Source organism: Rhineura floridana, chromosome 3, assembly GCF_030035675.1.
Source record: "Rhineura floridana isolate rRhiFlo1 chromosome 3, rRhiFlo1.hap2, whole genome shotgun sequence".
NCBI classification, from domain to species: domain Eukaryota; kingdom Metazoa; phylum Chordata; class Lepidosauria; order Squamata; family Rhineuridae; genus Rhineura; species Rhineura floridana.
In genome coordinates this window covers 73431343-73449201 of record NC_084482.1, presented here as the reverse complement: position 1 = coordinate 73449201, position 17859 = coordinate 73431343, and positions in this window count along the sequence as shown.

The following is a 17859-nucleotide window of genomic DNA, read 5'->3' as shown; positions in this document are numbered from 1 at the left end:
CATCCACCAGAGCGACCAAGGCTGTTTCAGTTCCATGTCCAGTCCTGAAGCCCGATTGGAACAGATCTAAGTAATCTGCTTCATCCAAGTGTGTCTGTAACTGTTTGGCCACCACTCGCTCAATCACCTTGCCCAAGAATGGTAAATTAGAGACCGGGCAAAAGTTTTTCAACTCTTGGGGATCCAAGGAGGGCTTTTTCAGAATGGGCTTTATTACCGCCTCCTTGAGGGCTGATGGCATTGCACCTTCTTCCAAGGAAGCATTCACCACTACCTTGATCCCTTCGCTCAGTCTCTCTTTGCAGCCCATAATGAGCCACGTGGGGCAAGGATCAAACAGACAGGTTGTCGGCCTCACAGTAGAGAGCACCTTGTCCACTTCCTCAGAGGGAAGAGGCTGAAACCGATCCCACCGTACCAGAATGCAACTGGCCAACTCTGGCCCACTTCCTGTATTCACGGCGTACGGAATCGTGCTCTTCAGGCTCTCAATTTTATCAGCAAAGTGTTTGGCAAATATGTCACAAGAGGCTTTAGAAAGTTCCATGGGTTCCTGCGCAGCTGGACCGACTAGACTACAGACCACTTGGAACAACCTCCTGGGACAACACTCTGCGGATGCAATAGAGGCAGCAAAGAAATCTCTCTTTGTTGCCTTTGTCGCCACTTGGTAGGCAGCTATTGCTGCTCTAACCAGTGTCCGATCGTCTTCGGAGCGAGATTTCTGCCACCGGCGCTCTAGTCGTCTCACCTCCTGCCTCAGACCCCGCAACCATGGTGTATACCAGGGTGCAGTCTGAGTTCTATTCAGGGGGAGAGGACGCTTCGGAGCCACCCGGTCTATTGCCCCGGAGATCTCCCTATTCCACTCCATCACCAGGGTTTCGACCGGGCGACCTTCAAACAGCTCCAGATCTCCCAGCGCATTCAGGAATCCCTTAGGCTCCATCAGGCGCCTGGGGCGGACCATCCTAATAGGTCCCTGTCCCCTGCGGAGGGTGTGTGGCATTGAGAAGTCTACATTTACCAGATAGTGATCTGACCATGACACGGGTTTGAAGAAACAGCCCCCATTTTCAGAGCACTTCCTCCCCCTCCTGAGACAAACACAAGGTCAAGAGCATGACCGGCTACATGGGTGGGCCCAAAATTACTAAGGTGCAGTTCCCAGGAAGTCATGGTTTCCATGAAATCCTGAGGCCCTCCTATGAGAGCTGCCTCGGCGTGCAAGTTAAAGTCCCCCAGAACCAATAGGTTGGGGGAAAGGACCCGCACCCCCGAGACAATCTTGAGCACCTCGGTCAGGGAGTCTGCTGTGCAGCGGGGTGGGCGGTACACAAGCAGAATCCCTAAACTGCCCTTTGGGCCCAACCTCCAGTACATGCAATCAACAAACTTGGTCTCGTGGAGAGGGGGTCTGGCAAAGATCAAAGACTCCCGATAGATGACTGCCACTCCCCCTCCCCACCTACCAACCCTCGGCTGCTGCACGTACTGAAAACCGGCTGGACACATGGCCTCAAGCACAGGGGCTGAGGCCTCATCCAGCCAGGTTTCTGTGATGCACATCAGGTCTGCGTTCTCATCCACGATCATGTCATGGATGAGTGATGTTTTCTGTACCACAGACAGCTATATGGTAGTCAATGGCTAATTGGCCAAGCTGCTGGATTCCGAGCCAAATTCCCCCTGTAATGAACACACACTGGTAAATAAGAGGTAGCTTTATTAGAATAAAATATAAGTACAAAAAATGTAACAGCAAAATAATTCCTTAAACCAAACACCCCTATGGTTAAATAAAATACAAAAGGCAAAGAGTTCAAGTCACAAGCAAAAATAACATCTGTCTAGCCTATTCTATACTCACACAATATAAGAAAACCAGCTGAGTAACTTCATGGTTCCACATCTTCCCAGAGATGTATAACCTGGATAGCAGATGGAAGATGGAACCCCAACATCAGGTAGCACCAAGGAACATTGGGGAACAAAACCCAGAATCTTAATTCTACTTTTATGGGGAAAAGACCAGCAACAGCCAGGAATTAATTAGCCAAGATAAACACCGCTCTTTCATATTATTTTATATCTCCAATGAACTCTGCTGCATAAAGTAACTCTCTTCAGGTATATCACAACTAGACAGTGCAATGCTATACATGTCTACTCAGAAGTAAGTCCCACTGAATTCAAGTGTGTATTCCCAGGTAGTTGTGTATATAGGATTGCAGCATAACGTTAGCTGCACTGGAGCCAATAAATCTCATCAGAGCATAATTGATTTTAGTTTTAATATTGGGTTCAATATGTTCATATTCAAATTTAATGCACCCAGGATATGGGTGGGACAATCTTGACTAATTGTTTTTGTCTTCTTCCAAACATCATTGTAGAGCCATGCAATTTCGCCTGTGAGTTTTAGAAACTTACCTTACCAGAAGCTCAGTACAGATTACTTAGCAACTATTTATTTTAACCTATATCATGCTTATTTCTCTTTGAACTGATGCCCTTTCTTTTGTGTTTAAATAAAATATGTATAAATTAGCTGACTATTAAGGAGTAATCTCTCACTATACCTAGCTGTTTGGCTTCATGCTGTGTGTTTTCTGATCTAAGGAAATTTAGGAAGAAAGCCTAGAGACTTAAGTATGTGGTCACTAATAAATTTAACAAACTGAATAACAGCAGCAGCAGCAGCAACTTACCTGTAGCAATGGGAGATTTAGCTGGTAATCTGTCCCGAACTGATAATTAGCTTGTAGCTCTGGACATCCTCTCTGCCTGGAGTTAAAGCCCAAAGTAGAGGTGGTGGCCATCATCGAGTTAAAAGGATTGAAGGTGTGTGCAATTAGCCTGCTTTGTAAGGCACTTTTAAGCACCACTTCACCACACATAATTCTAGCAACGTATTCCCACTTATGGAATCTACAAGCACAGTATGTGGTTTTGTGGCCAGCTTACATATTCTCAGAATTCTAGAGCTACATTTTGATGCCTTTTTTTTTCTTATTGTCTTCAGGATGAATTATTTTTCTGAAAGTGTATTGTTGTGCCATATATTTGCAGAGATGCTCAATACACCAAAGAGTACAGAATTAAGATTATGTTGGTGATCCTCCAATTGGTGTCTGTATATAACACTGCAATCCTATACATGTCTATTCAGAAGTAAGACTCGTGTTCAATGGGCTTTACTCCATAACTGGACCAGTAATGGACACAGAATTAATATCAACCATTGTAGCTTCCATTTCCTTGTTTTGCTTGGCTGAGACTTTAAAACAATGGCTTGTTTTGCACATCACATAGAACTGGCTATATCTCATGGTTAGTGAGGAGAGAACTCAACCATAAATCTGGGTTTGGATGACATGGTAAGCCAAACCTCAGTTTAGCTCAACAAAGCACAGAAGTAAAAAAGACCAGGGAGGAGTAAAGTGGCTCTGAGCTCATCCCCAGAAGCCTGCACATTTGCCTGGTTCTGGTATGCCATAGTTTGGCTTACTGTGACATGCAAACCAGATAAATATGTCTAATAATCTTAATAAAACAAAGGGTAAAACTAAATTAGACATGTTGGTCCATAAGTAAAATTCCAAAGACTGTATTAGCCCAAAGACTTTTTTAGGCCAACCAAAATGTCATAAACTAATGTGCAGACTTCTGATTTCTCCAGCCCTCATAATCTGGCTGGACAAAAAACCCAAGGGGAGGTTGAAGGGGGGGGGAATTGTTAGTATTAGTCAAGCCATGTCAACTGTAACCAGCCAGGACTTTGTAGCAGCAGTTGGGATACCGTGCAGAAAATTTAACACACCAACAAAGAAAAATTGCACAAGAGGATAGAAAGATATCTAAAGGGAACTGCAGATTTGAAATTGATGCTACCTGCAAACAGTAATCCCAGACTGGTTGGCTATATGGATGTAAACTGGGCTGAAGACAGAGAAGATTGAAAGTCCACTAGTGGTAATCTGTTCTATTATGGAGGAGGACTCATCAGTTGGACTAGTAAGAAACAGTCAGTTGTAGCCCTCCCTTCTACAGAAGCAGAATACATATCTGCAGCACAAGCATGTCAAGAAGCAACCTGGTTACACAGACTACTCTTAGACTTTGGAATCAATGAACCAAAGCCAACTAGAATACATGAAGACAACAAGAGCTGTATTTTGCTTTCCCAATTAGAAAGGGGGACACTACAAACAAAGCACATTGATACCAAGTACCACTGCGTGAGAGATGTGCAACAGAAAGGGCTCATTCAGCTGAAGTACTGCCTGACAGAAGAAATGGTGGCAGATGTTCTTGTTTACATGGGACCCCAGATCCACATTAAAAATGCTGCTTTTTCCATCATGATTGATTTTGACAGCTCACATACTTCCGCTCTCACTACGAATAAATTGGCTGTTTTTCTTTCTAGCATTCACACACGTGTGCCACATGTGCGTTTATTGCTATCAGCGTTTCCTTGTTGCCACGCCTGCACATTAGCATCTTAACTGCGGAGGCGGGGAAGGGGTGGTATTTCCCTAAACGAAGGAATAGGCGCTTGAAAGAAAGGGAATTGCTCCCACCCGTGGCTGTTAGGCTGTCCCTGCGCGAGATTGGTGTTCCTTTGGCACCCCAGGACAAGCCTCAGCATGCATTCTGGGAAACATAAAAAAACCCCAAACAATTATCTTTAGAGAGACATGAAAAGCAGCTACTAAAGGAAGCATTGACCGTTTAATATTATTGCTCTCCGTGAGTGGAGCAGATGCTGGGATGAAACGCTAAGGCAGCTCCCCTTTCCCCTTACCCCAGCAGCACCTTCGCCAGCCTCCTCTCACCGTGGCTGTGAAAAGGGCACATGCATCAGCCCAAGGGGGGGAGAGATCCAGCTTTGGGGGGAGAGCAGAGGGATGCTACGAGGCAGAAGAGGTCCTACACACACACATTTTCTCACACTCTCTTGCACACACATACGCTAGACGTAGACAACAGCACCAAAACCACAGCTCCGAGGAAGGAATTTTACGAGCTCCAGCCCTGCTACCCTCGATGAAGGGGTGGGGAATAAATGGGAGAAAGAAAGGCAAGAGCAACCGGAAGTTATTTCGTCAACCGCAGGAAACAAAATAACGCCCCAAGACAGTGAAAGAGGCAGTGAAAAGGGAGGATCTCATGGCGAAAAAACTGCGCAGCCAGAAAAGGCACTTAAAAGGTAATACACGGTAGAAGCAGGTGCGGATTTTAAAAGCAAATGCTGGTTTTTGTCGCATCCATTTAATCCGGAGTTAAAGGCAAAAGCAGTAGAATGCACGCACGTTGGGTAAAAAGTCAAGACAATGAGAAGAGGTGTTGGAAGTTTCACCTCAATGAATGCATTGTCTCACTGTGTGCTCTGAATCTATTGATCATTAGGGGCAATAGATATAGTTAGTCAGTTGAAATGCCCCCTGCTTGAATTTTCTCCTTGATACTTTCCTCAAGTTTAAGCATGCCTCTCATTGGTTAGACTGATATGTCAGGGCTATCATCACTTCCAGTTCCTCCTCCTTCCCACAAACCTTTCCCTCTGTCCCCTTTGAATTCAGCTAATGAATTCAGCTTCCCTATCCAAATCTACTTTCTTAATACAATGAGTTAATTTTATTTAAGATAAACACCACTCTTTCATATTCTTTTATATCTCCAATGAACTTAGCTGCATAAAACAACTCTCTTCACTGGTGATGAACTCCACTGAAACTCAGTTAGACTTCTACTGAGTAGATATCTATAAGACTGCAGTCTAAGATGTGATACTTTAGCTTAAACTAACACTCCCCTTAAGTTTAGTTAAAATATTAAGCAATAAAATTTACATTCTGTATTTAGATTTGAGCTGTTTAACTGTAGATTGTGAGCCTGTGGCAGAGACATGTGCATGTTACTTATGTCCAGCACCTAATACATTTTAAGTGCTTTTATAAATTATTAAGATTTAGAAACTATTTGATGAAAGCTGTTCCAAGGAGCTTCGGGGATGTTATTTTTTAACATGCCAGTTATTTCTCAGATAGCATCCTCTGTCATCTCTATTTAAATAGCTCTTCAGTTATATGTCAGGTTGCAACAAAGAATCTTGTGGCACCTTTTGAAAAGGCTGCCACTCTGAAACTGCATAAAAGCAGTGATTCAGATGTGTGTCTCTCTCCAATATCTCCTGCAGTGAAGACTGATGCAAAGACCTTAGCAACCTACATTTTAAATGGGGAAGAGACTTATAAGGTATTCAGCACTTGTCCATTCTGTTTAAATTACAGCCCAGTCCTATATTTTCTGCTGTGTGTGACCAAAAAGCTGATAAACAGCCATTGGATGCTGACTTGCAGAGGTGCAATTGCTAGTACTTCTACAGCTTCTTGCAGATAGATGCTTGCAGACACATGTAAACACAGTTATACTGCCACCAAGGGGCTTCCCAAAGTCCATTAGTCCTGAAATGGAAATATGCCAATTTTGTTTTCATTTTCATATACTAATCCTGCATGGCAACTTTGATGTAACCTCAGGGTGTGATGTCACCTGGAGAGTTGGGGCTGTTTTATATGGCCATTTGCTCTATTTATCTACTGTACTCCCTAACAATTTTTATACAACTAAAGGACAAATCCAGAGACAATAGACAGTCAAAATAAAGACTTTGTAATAATTCCTGTGATCAGAGATACTTTTGTTGCCACCTCAGGGTTATTGATCATATAAAGAGATCCCATGTTGAGCAGTGGTGTAACAGAGAAGCAAAGTGCTTCTTTGCAATCCATTATGGTCACTCGTACTAACGTTTCAGCAAGCTAAGGGATCCATCAACTGATAGATTATAGCGGTAGAGTGAATTGTAAAGATACTGTAAATTTAAAAAGTGTAATATAGTGCTTAACTAATCTGAAATGGGCTTTGTGCTCTTGATGTGGGAGTCTTGGAATAGTTGGAATTTTGGTGGCTATGTTTATATACCACTACACTGCAAAGCAGATTAAACAGCTGATTTTGCTGAGATGCAAACTCTTACAAAAGCTGGAGTTCACCTGGATTTATTGAGTAAGTTACTCAGGGCAGGCAACTCCACAATTCATCACATGATGGTAATCTAGTTTTTGAGATTTATGAGGGCATGATTGACAATTACTAGATCTCAATGTGAAAGAGATGCATTCATGTTACCAGTGCCAGCATTCTGATCTAAATTGTTCCTCCAAAGCTGCTGTTTGTCCTGCTGGGGAAATGTGACATGCATTCCCCACCCTCACCCAAAAGCAGGGGAAACAGTAACTTTGGGTTGGGATAAATTGAGGGAAACGGTGCAGGGAATAAGGTTAACCCCACATGCTCCTGCACTGATAGAAGCCAGGCCCTCTATTAGCAATACCTGAGGGTGCCTCCAGACTGTCAGTATTTTGCAAGAGGGATTCAAGCACATGCCGGAACTTCGCATTTAAACTGGATTAAAGTGCTCTGTTGCCCTACTGCAACAAATCTACTTTAAAAAAAGCACAACAGACTTTTTACAGTTTGGAAACTGATGGGGAAATGCATTGAAAAGGGTGGGATAAATGTTAAAAGAGAACAGGAAGATGTGTAAACAGCCCACAAGCAAAGCAGGAGGAATACAAGACAAATGCTTGTTGTCATATAACTGTCCCATAAACAAATCAGGCTGAATGCTCAATAAAGACTGGACTTAGTCTTACTACTGCAGAAGCTTTGTGCAAGCAAATAGGGATCAATGCTAAATAAACAGGTAATCTAGAGGAGCCCTCACTTTAAATGGTAAAATATAAACATATCGAGACAATTACATTTTCTGAAGAGGTTTCCCTACATTAAACACTGAAATACAGTGCAATCCCATAAATGTCGACACAGAAGTAAGTCCCACTTTTAGGGGCTGGGTTGTTCCACCAGTTATATTTATGTGTGTTTAAGTTTTTATAGTGGTTTTAACTTTTTTATTGATTGCAAGTTGCTCTGGGTTCACTTTTGTGAAGAAAAGCAACTAACAAATTTAATAAATAAAATAAATAAGGGGTATAGGTTACAGCCTGAGATACAGGGAAACAGTTAGGCTCTACTTCCATTTTTAATACAAGAAAATTAAAGCATTTAAATGCATATATAGCCTTCACACTTGACAGCAGTGCATGTGTATTTTGCCATTTAGGATGCTTCCAGAGTAGCAGCTCATGTTACACCATTGCTCTTTCATTGTAATTGTACTTGGCTTTTCACACTTTGCTTTTGATGTATGCATATCCCACTATGTTCCATCCACATGAGTGGACAAAACATAGCCCTGTGAGTGGGAATAACATTGTATAGTACACCACTCTGATGGCTTTATGCTTTGAAACAGTCTATTAATTTGTAAGACAGCTGGTATACCACAATGGGGAGGAGACGCTGGCTGGGAGTCCAGAGTCTGTGAGTTTAAATCCCCTCTCGTGTTTCCTGGGTGTCAAGGGCCAGCTAAAGATCACCCCACAGTGAGTGGCTCAGGGGTTATGTGCCCTGCCATCTGTGCAGCTGTGGGCAAGCTGCATAGTCCCAAGGAGCCCAGTTGCACCCCAGTTGACAGTTGCGGACAAGGAAGGGGCTGGCTTGTGCAGCTGTGGCAAGCTGAGCAAGCCCTAGCCAGCTGGGGAGGACTAGCCTCAGAGGGAGGCAATGATAAACCCCCTTTGAATACCACTTACCATGAAAACCCTATTCATAGGGTAGCCATAAGTCGGGATTGACTTGAAGGCAGTCCATTTCCATTTCATTAATTTGTATTCAAGCAGCAGCAGCAACAACAACAACAATTCACTTGAGCATGCAATACTTAAAAAGTAATTTTGAAAAATTGCACTGGTGTGCTTTTAAATTTCACTTGTATTCACTGAAGGCAACCCATTTACACAAGGAGTTGTTTGCTTGTGCAACAAAACGTCCCCTTCCTCTTGCCACCCCAAGTCTGTTCTGGAGGGCTGTGGGAAAACCTAGAACAGATTTGAGAGACATGTGGGGGGGGAGAGGTAGGGAAAGTTCTGTTGTACAATCTTAAGTCCTTGGGCAAAGGGGACAACTGTTTGAGCCCTTCAGTCTCTGTCAGCAGCTTATATTTATTTATTTATTTATTAAATTTATATCATGCCCTTCCTCCCAGAAAGAGCCCAAGGTGGCAAAAAAAACCCCCACAAAAACATCTTAAAAACAAAAGACTTTAAAACATATTTTAAAAATCTTTACAAACATGTTAAAACAAAACATCTGTTAAAAAAAATAAAAATCTTAAGCAATTCCAACACAGACACAGACTGGGATAAGGTCTCTACTTAAAAGGCTTGTTGAAAGAAGAAGGTCTTTATATTTTCCCCCAATCCACTTGTCTCTTAGACCAATTATTTTACTATGCTTCGTTGATGGTGTCTCCTCCTCAACACTACCAAAATCCTTAACTACTGCCTCCACACACATGGGTGGGAGTGGAGGAATTCTGATCAGTGGAGCAAAGGCTATGAAATGCAAGTACAGTCTATGCTTATCTTAACCATTTGAACTTTACACACAAATGTCACAACACAGATTGTACTTGCATGGCATGCATGGACTTTTGGTCCAGCTACTTCCAGTTTCTCCTCTCTATACACTATGTTTGTGTCTGCCAATAGGATTATACTTCACGCATCTGAGGAAGTAGATTCTACTCCATGAAAGCTTATGACACATTAGGACTGCAATTCAAATTTAATTGGGAATAAGACCCGTAGAAATCAGTAGAGGTTACTTCTGAGTAGAGATACATAGATTGTGCTGTAAATCTGTCAAAAGTGCTAGTGCTACAACTCTTTTCTGTGTGTGCTACAACAAACTAACAGCACAATTTTAACCATGTGTACTTAAAAGCAAGTCTTACTGAATTCAGTGTGGGGTACTTCCAGATATGAAGGGTTAGGGTTGCAGCCTAACACATCAACTCTTCTGGAATTTGTAAAAACTCTTTACTGCATGGTCTGCAGTCTGTTAAGTGCAGACATCCATAAGGAAGGAAAAGAAAGTATCAGCGTGACAATCCAGCCACAGCAAGATTATATCCACTACCCATCCAGGATTCATTTTACAATGTATCAGCTACCTACCTTCAAAAGCATGCAAAGTGGTATACCGTCAAAACATTCTGAAAATATACACCCAATTTTGAGCAGTTATTGCTCCAGTAGGGGTTGTGAGAATACCCTGTGGTTATAGCAGATGCTCTCTGATAGTGTAGAAAAGTATGTGGAGTTATCCTTAGAAAAAAATCTAATGCTTTGCTACCTTCAAACTAGCTGTGAACTCGCAAGAAATAATGTGCACGTGTTCAGTATGGCCTGCTTCTTCCAATATTTACTTGTAGGTTGCAACCATCACAATATTATGTAATATCCTGATATTAAAAACAATTTTATGATGTAAAAGTGGATGCAACCATTGTAATACTTTAAACTTCTTTCCTACCACTCTGCAGAAAAAATATCACATGTACAGGGGTCCTATGTTCACATGGTCTCATGTATGACATTCCAACATTTGTAAACCTATCATAACCAAATATCCTGTTTTGTGAATCTACACGTTGCATTCTGTTTGCCACACTTTGATAGCGTCATCTCAGAACACAGCGAAAAGTTAATTTGAAATTCTTTGCTAAATGTGTTTATTTTTTTACATACTATTCCAGGATCTGCTTTAATAAATCAAAAGTATCTCATACTGAGGATTTTATTTGTGCTTTCTGAGCTCTAAACCAGCAAAATTAAAAAAGCTTTCTGCCCCCTCTGACAGGCAATTCTGCCTAGATGTGGGGTCTATTTTCTCAGTTGCCCTGTTACTTGACCAGCAACAGTGCTCCTTCAACACTGGCAGAAAGCTAGGCAATCTCAAAACTTGTGGTAACTCTTAAAGGACCAGACTCTTGCAAGAACAGCATACAATTTATTTGGTTTCTGACATTTTAAAAACTAAGCACAAGATGTACATTTTATTGCAGTTCACATCATTGTACAGCAGAGCAGTGAATTGTTTAAGACTAAAAAAGAATGCCTGTCACTGTTACATTTCAGTTTTGATAAGACAGCACTGCCTTCAAGTCGATTCCGACTTATGGCGACCCTGTGAATACGGTTTTCATGAGCTGAGAGGCAGTGACTGGCCCAAGGTCACCCAGTGAGCTTCATGGCTATGTGGGGATTCGCACTCTGGTCTCCCAGGTCGTAGTCCAACACCTTAACCACTACACCACACTGGCATGCTATTACTGTACAAAGTCAAAGGACCCCAGATCTGATTAAAGGAAATTACAGGACACCTGTTCAGGTCACAGGCAGATTCAGATGGAGATAACTTTTGTTAATATACAGAGAGCAGAAAAGTTAAATGGCCAAATACAGAAAATGCTGCAGTATCTCTTCCACTTTTGAGCTCTGACTTGTCTGCTGCTTTATTAAAGGTTTAAAGTTTATGCAAAATGGAAAAATGCAGTAATTCAGTTAACAATATGAATAAAAGGTAAAGGTGTCCCCTCGCTTATAGTGCGAGTCGTTTCCGACTCTTAGGGTGACATCTTGCGACGTTTACTAGGCAGACCGTATATATGGGGTGGGATTGCCAGTTCCTTCCCCGGCCTTTCTTTACCCCCCAGCATATGCCGGGTACTCATTTTACCGACCACGGATGGATGGAAGGCTGAGTGGACCTCGACCCCTTTTACTGGAGATTCAACTCCTTCTGTTGGAATCGAACTCCGGCCGTGAGCAGAGCTTTCGGCTGCATTACCGCCGCTTACCACTCTGCACCACTGAGGATCTTATAACAATATGAATAGCAATCCTTAAATATAATTATAAGCTGATTTTTTTGGATTGTGATGGTGGCTTTGAGTGTTTATTTCAGAGGTGACAGTATGAATGAAAATGGAAATGGTCTGCCTTCAAGTTGATCCCGACTTATGGAGACCCTATGAATAGGCTTTTGGTGGTAAGCGGTATTCAGAATAGAGTTACCAGGTCTCCGGTTTTTGGCCAGAGTCTCTGGTTTTTTTGGGGCCCCTAAGGCTCTCCAGCTAGCACCCCTTAATCTCCAGACTCTCAGCTTCAATTTTTTAAAAAATGAAGTTTCTAGGTAGTCTGGTTCCCGAGATATACACCAAAACGTCAGCTGACCCCCGCGACTGTTTAATCTATTTAACTGATACAACGCTGAAGTTGGTTCCTAGTTCCCAGTTCCTTATTTGCTCGAAAGTTCAAAACACTAAAAAAGAAGAAGAGTTGACAACTACAGCAACTTCAAACCAAACGTAACATGTCTCTGAACCCCAAAATATATGTTGGGGTACCATGTATGATATATCACTGTGACCGGGGGACTCTCCCCATCAAGAATAACAATACATTTATGCAATCAAAATCATCAGGCTTCTGATATTATCATAAATACATAATGATGTCATAAAATCATAAAAAATAAGTAACTGGGGTGCCCACCCCAAACTCTGCTCTGCGACAGGACAAATCATATACCCCAGGAAAGGGGAGGGTGTCCTCTACGAGATGCCACTGCATCCCACCTGGCCCAGAGCTTCTGCTGGGCGCAGGGCACAGAGGAGGGCATCAATGCAAAATCAAAATGGACAAAAACACGTAGAAAAATCAAAGCAGACCAAAACATACAGGAAAAAATAAGTCACTGGGGGTGCCCACCCCAAAATCTGCTCTGGGACAGGACAAATCATATACCTCAGGAAAGGGGAGAGTGTCCTCTATGAGATGCCACTGCATCCTGTCCGGCCCAGAGCTTCTGCTGGGCACCGGGCACGCACGGGTGCATCAATGCAAAATCAAAATGGACAAAAACACGTAGAAAAAAATAAGTAACTGGGGGTACCCACCCCGAAATCTGCTCTGGGACAGCACAAATTATATACCCCAGGAAAGGGGAGGGTGTCCTCTACGAGATGCCACTGCGTACTGCCTGGCCCAGAGCTTCTGCTGGGTGCAGGGCACAGAAGAAGGCATCTATACAAAATCAAAGCAGAAAAAGACATACAGGAAAAATAAGTAATTGGGGGTGCCCACCCCAAAATCTGCTCTGGGCCAGGACAAATCATACACCCCATGAAAGGGGAGGGTGTCCTCTATGAGATGCCACTGCATCCCACCTGGCCCAGAGCTTCTGCTGGGCACAGGGGAAGGATGAGGGCATCTATGCAGACAGAAAGGGTAGAGAATCTTCTTACTCTTACTCATTTCTCAGACCTCTTTCTGAAGTGAAGGGTCGAATCTGTAAAGAAGTTTGGAGCAGCCACATTAAAAGATAAGGGCAGGGCATTCCAGGCAGGGGGTTGCCAACCCTGCTTGGATATGGATGTCTTTGCAGAGGATCCCTAGTCAAGCTTTACCAACAGCACAATCCAAACTATATCTACTCAGAAGTAAGTCCTGTTGAGTTCTATGGGGCTTAGTCCCTTAGTATGTGTGTTTAGAATTGCAGCCTTCAGGGGCATCCATCTTTACTCCCGAATGCTCCCATCTAACATCTCCACAACACTAGGCTCCTTTCTTCCTACAGTGACCTTCTGGTGACTGGCCTGGCCTGAAGGCACTTAAACCCTTCTAGCCGAAAGCAAGTAGGATAGATTAAATGTTCCCTACCCAGGCTCCATCTTTTAGCTAAAATGTCTAGCTTAATTTCCAGCCAGATTTTTTTTTTAATTGTACGCTCCAAGCAACTATGATTGATGCTTAATGTATAATGCTTAATGACATCACTTGGGCCTGCCCCATGACATCACTCAGGCCCGCCCCATGACATCACTTGGGCCTGCCCCTAAAATCTCAGGTTTTGGGATGCTTCTGACCTGGCAACCCAAATTCAGAGGAGGTTTACCATTGCCTTCCTCTGAGTCTGAGAGGCAGCGACTGGCCCAAGGCCACCCAGTGAGCTTCATGTCTGTGTGGGGATTTGAACCCTGGTCTCCCGGGTTGTAGTCCAACACCTTAACCACTACGCCATACTGACTCTCCAACAGTATAATATGTATTTATTTACATATTTCAGAAAATTAAAATGAGGCTCACAGTCTGTATTTCATTTTTTAATTGCTTAATAGAGTGCATATAGCAATTTCAACATTAATAGTAGAACATGAAATTACTTCAACAATTATTTTAAATTGTTTAGATGTCAAGTTGAAACTGTTCCCTAACCTGCCCTTGGCTTGGTTACATCACATGCTTTCTTGCCTTTGAAACATTTGCCAACTCGAAATGGCCTAATCTAGCCTCTGAAACTGTAGTGCATTGATTAAGTCACCTATGTTTCAGTACCAATTGTTCTGCTTGCCCCACCCCCTAGGCCCTTTTCTGTATTTACAAACACACTCTGCCTAGGTCACTGCCCAGACACTGAGGAGAATGATGTCATCTCAAAAGCACATGTCTTGATGCAGCATCCAGACTTGTTAATTCCTACCAGAAGAGGGCTGTCTTAAGTGCAGATTGAACAGAAAGCAACAGAGGTGGCAGCCCGAAAGTGAAGTAGTTTAGTTGTGTATATTATTCAGGGCACCAAGACTATACAGTATAATTTAGTTAATGAGAGATTATTGAACTGCATGTTGTAGTCTCCATAAGCAGCTTGATGCCCAGAGCATTATGGGTAGCATGGTTTGTAAACCAACTGCAGACATTTGTGTTGAACACAATAACAGGCAAGGATTTTTTCAGACTACTGGACTGGAGTTTGCCCAGTGTTGATAGCTGTGAAACTAGGTACTTAACAGAGACCATATATAGTAATCATCTATAATATAATTTATCAATAAATTGGTTTTACATTTTGTGAATTGATCTGAGAGTTTAGTGTTTATATAGAGGCATACAAAATGTTTAGATATACATTCTATCTTAAGATTGTTTGAGGGAAGACCACAGCTCTGTGGTAAGAGGGCATGCTTGGCCTAATAAAGTGCTGGCTTCCACCCTTGGCATGTCCAGTTAAAAGGACAAGGTAGCAGGAGATTGGAAAGGCTTTCCCAAGACCCTGGAGAGCTGCTGCCAGTCCAGCAAGACAATATTGGGCTAAATAGGTAAATGGTTTGACCTGTTATAAGGCAGCCTTCTATTTTCTATTTTCCCCCATCAACAATCTTTTGGGTGTCCCAGACTGTCACTGTTTTCTGGAAGGTATTTAAACACATACAGGATATTTAGATATGTGCAATTAGATTAAAGGGCTTTCTCACCCCAGCACAACAACTCTACTTTTTTAAAAAAATGGACTTTTTGCAGTTAGCAGAATGATGCAGAAAAGCACTGTAAAGTGTGGGATGAACAAACGATTAATGGGAAGGTGTGTAAACAGCTCACAAGCAAATGAAGATGAATACTGAGTTGCATAACCACCCTGCAAACCAGTTAGAAAGATTGCTCAGTAAAGATTGGACATAGTCAAACCTCTTTGGAAGCTTTGTGGAAGCAAATCAGCATAAACGCTGAACAACCATGTCATCCAGAGGAACCCTTTGAATCCCGTTATCCACATACGTGGGCCTTGTTTGATAAAGATCCCCATGTTAAAACATATTTGAGTTTAATGTCTTGCATATCATAATGCCTTTAAACTGTGGTTCTTCCTTTCTTGGAACACAAAAACAGATCAGCCACCCTTCTCCCTAGGTGGGATGTTGTCTAATAAAATCAATATCCCAACATCCATTGCAACCTAAATCCTGCAAAAGAAATGATCTCAAGCAACAGCTACATTACAATTGTGCAATGACTGCACCAAAGACTCTTGTGACAACCTTTAAATTTGGATGGCTTGTTTGGAATACTAGCCCTATCCAAAATATTTCCCACTGTGCTTCTGGACTCAGCAAGGTCACTTTATGAGCACCAGTTCTGATTACAGAAAGCACATAAGACTTCAGGTGTCTCAGTGAAACCGTAAAATCAGTTGAATTGAGCCGTAATTTATCATGACTGCTGTAAATAAAAGCATCTTTCCAGACTCTTAACTGCAGTGTATATCTCATGGATTCTCATAGAATAGGGGGCAGCCTTGTGTTCCAGTTCCCAGTTTGCTTTTCATGGTAATTTCCCGGCCATATTGGTATCTAAGGTCGCATCCATACCATACATTTAAGCTATATCTATAGCACCTTAACAGCCATAGCTTTCCCCAAAGAAGCCAGCAAACTGTTGTTTAAGCCTCATAGAGATAACATTCCCAGCACCCTTAACAAATCACAGTTCCAAGATTCTTTGGGGGAAGCGGTATTCTAGTAATACGTCCTGTTAGCACAAGCATTACCACTAGCACAACAAGACCCCCCTCCTTCCTTCATGTGCGTCCCTCACTCTCCCCAAATCTCTGAATCCCAGAACATATTAAGGGGTGCATATTTAGGGGGAAAGGAGAGGGGGGAAGTTATGTTGTTATGGTTTATTTCTAGGCCGCCTTTTGACCAAAGAGGCCCCCGAGGTGGCTTACACACAAATAGAAAAACACCAATACAAAATACAAATAAAAATACAATTTACAAAAATTCAAGCCAACAAAATCTAGCATTTCTAAAAAGTAACAACAGCTAAAAACCAAAAAGCACAAATTTTCCTGATAAAGGACAGTGCCAAGAAAAATGTCACTAACAGCAGGGGTGAGGGGGCAAAGCAGGTGGAAAAACTTGCCCCTTGATGGTCCCAGCACAGTCTCACCCCTGCAGCAGTTCCATTGTGCAAGCAGAAATTCTTGTGCTGTTGGAACTACTTACTTTCTCTGTGTGCCTGGAATGAAAGATGTTACCCTCCTCACAGGCACGCAGGAGAGAGCTTTTTCCGCTGCGGCCCCCAAGTTTTGGAATATCCTACCCCAAGAAGCCCGCTCTGCTCCCTCCCTGATGGTTTTCCAGAGACTTCTGAAAACCATCTTGTTCCAGAGGGGCTTTGGGAAGGACTGAAGGTAGTATTTTATGTATTTTAATTGTATTTTGTGTATTTTAATTTATTTTAATATTTTTGTGATCTTTATTGTGTACAATTTTATTATGTATGTGTTTGATTTTATTGTAAGCTGCCCTGAGTGCCCTATTATAGGGTAGAAGGGTGGGATAGAAATATTTTAAATAAATAAATACTTAGTATTATACTCATGGTGTGGTTATTCAGTAACTAAACATGAACTACTCTTTGAAGTCTGGGATGCTGCTCTGGTCTCTAGTTTTTTATCTTAAATGAACTTTGAAAACCAAATTCGATATAAAGTTACAACCTGATAAATCAGATAGGCTATAGGATTCTGATTAAAAGTCAAAGGCCAGCTAATTAACTTCTGGAAGTAGCCAATCCATTAAAAAATCTACACAAGATGCTTTGCCACAATAGATTAAATGGATGCTGATATTTGCAGTTTTAAGATTTTTGTGGCTAGATGTTCATTAAGGCTGGATTACTGTAATGCGCTCTATGTGGGGCTACCCTTGAAGTTGGTCTGGAAGCTGCAGCTGATGCAAAATGCAGCGGTAAAACTGCTTACTGGGGCAGGATATTGCCAACATGTTACTCCATGTTTTGTTTTTCAGATGTTTTAGATATGTTTTTAATATTTTTGTTTGCCATTCTGGGCTTCTTCTTGTTGGGAGGAGCAGGATATAAATTTAACTAACAACAACAACAATTCCGTTCACCTAATAGTTTCACAGCTTACATACATACATATGCTACTATCATAAATTGTTTCCGCTCTTGTGAAAACATTGCAACGAAGTATGCAAGAAATATTTTTAAATATGTCAATGAATGATTGTAT